The sequence below is a fragment of the Eufriesea mexicana genome, unplaced genomic scaffold (genome assembly GCF_001483705.2).
Source record: "Eufriesea mexicana isolate 0111107269 unplaced genomic scaffold, ASM148370v2 scaffold2978, whole genome shotgun sequence".
NCBI classification, from domain to species: Eukaryota; Metazoa; Arthropoda; class Insecta; order Hymenoptera; family Apidae; genus Eufriesea; species Eufriesea mexicana.
The window spans coordinates 17,815-19,908 of record NW_016911011.1 but is presented as its reverse complement, the minus strand read 5'-3'; the positions used below and the strand labels follow the sequence as shown (position 1 = coordinate 19,908).

The 2,094-nt window shown below is 34.4% G+C and overlaps 1 pseudogene; it reads left to right on the top strand.

Annotated features, from left to right (window-relative positions):
• Positions 1-1,355: 1,355 nt before the first annotated feature.
• LOC108550726 (NADH-ubiquinone oxidoreductase chain 5-like) overlaps positions 1,356-2,094 on the top strand; it is a 2,219-nt pseudogene continuing 1,480 nt past the window's right edge.

Sequence of the window (2,094 nt, the reverse complement as noted above, 5' to 3'; positions counted from 1 at the left end):
TGGTAAAGTAGTTCTGCTCTGCGTTGTTTAAGGTACGCGAATAGTATGCGACTGGCAGGTCTTGATTATTTGAAATCTGCGGTAGGACGACTCCTATTCCGACATTAGATGCATCTGTAGTTAAAGTAAATTCTTTAGAGAAATCTGGAAATTGAAAAACTGGTTTGCTGATTAATTTTTGCTTTAAGGTTAAAAACGAATTTTCTTGTTCTTCCGTCCAATAAAATGACGCATCCTTTTTTGACAACTGAGTTAGTGGCTTCGCAATTGTTGACAAATTTGGAATAAATTTCCTGTAATACCCAATTAAACCTAAGACCATTTTAATCTCTTTTTGATTTTTCGGTCTGGAAACTCTATTAATGGCATTTATTTTATTAGTGTTAGGCTCTACTCTGTCTGAAATTAGGTGACCCAAGTATTCACATGATTTTTTCATGAACTCGCACTTGTCCGGCTGTAATTTTAAATTGTATACTCGCAGTCTAGAAAACACATTTTTTAGTTTATGAATATGATCCTCTAATGTGGAACTGTACATAACGACATCGTTCAGATAGACAAAACATTGAATATTGGTTAGACCCGTTAAGACATTATTCACCACGCGTTGAAAGCAGGCAGGAGCATTTTTGAGGCCAAATGGCATACAAGTAAACTCAAAATGACCATTTGGTGTTGAAAATGCGATTTTAGAACTATCTTTGAGATCCGTAGGAATTTGGTGGAATCCACTTGCCAGATCTAATGTAGTAAAATATTGTGCGTGTCCTAATTGATCGAGTATATCCTTTATGTTAGGAAGTGGATACGTGTCACCGATTGTACGTTCGTTTAATTTTCTATAATCTATCACGATACACCATTTTCGTTTACCCGGCGCGTCTGATTTTTCTGGACCAACACAGAGAGAACTAGACCAAGGGCTATTTGAAGGTTTAATTATGCCGTGTTTCAACATTTTCTCGATTTGTTTGTGTACTTCAGTTTTATGAATTTGCGGTTAGCGATAAGTTTTTTTTGAATTGGTGTTTCATCGGTAACGGGAATTGTATGAGAGGTTGCCGTGGTTCGCGATAGTAAATCTGTTGGGAGATGAAATGTCACCAAATTCTTCGCACACATTATATACAGCTTGATATTCCTCTACATTTAAATGTTTAAGTCGAAGATTCTCATTTAACACGTGCAATCTTTGTTTTCTGTTATTCTGCTTTTGATTTGCAGCAAGACTATAAATATAAGAATTATTTGGGATTGATTTGATTAATAATTCAAGAATTCGGATTGTTTGTGGCTTCAATGATGTATTAACAATTGTGATGAAAGCCTCCTTTCCGTTAGAAACTTTAACCATGGAATTAGGTATTAGAAGTGAATTGTCTTTGTTTAATTGTCGCGATGTTAATATGCCATTCTCTTAAATGGTGAGAATTTACTAATTTTACAGGGATTACTGTTTCCGTCCGTGGATTGATTCTTATACTGGAAACGGATTTCTTAGGTGTATTTCGACAAAGAGGAATTTGAAATGGTATGGACTCGAATGCAATACTGGAGCTTGAGTAATAATTTTAGCCTTATGGACACGAAAGAAGTCATCACCCAATTAGTCCATCAAATGGAATATTAGCGTGAGCGTTAAGTACTTGATAATTTCCAGTAATTATGATATTACCAACTTTATTTAAATATTGTTTTGTATAATCTGCGAAGGGTAGCACCCATGATTCGTTGAAAGATGGCTGGAGCATCGTAGCGATGACGGATATACTCGTAAAACACAGAGTATGTCGCTGTAGAAATATTGGATCAAAAAGGCCCCTTTATTTTATAAAATGAACAATTTCAATACTAATATTTTTGCAGTCGTGTAACATAAACATATAGTATATACATAATAAACGGAAAACATAGTAGAAAATCAAATGTCTATAAAAATTAAAAATTTAAACTGTTGCTGACGTGTGGTATTCGCGAAAACAAGGAACGATACATAGTGGAACTTTGCACGTCGGACACCAATACCACGATTCTTTTCTGATAAATTTAAATAATTTAATAAAACAAACATTGATTTGTGATATCTATAAT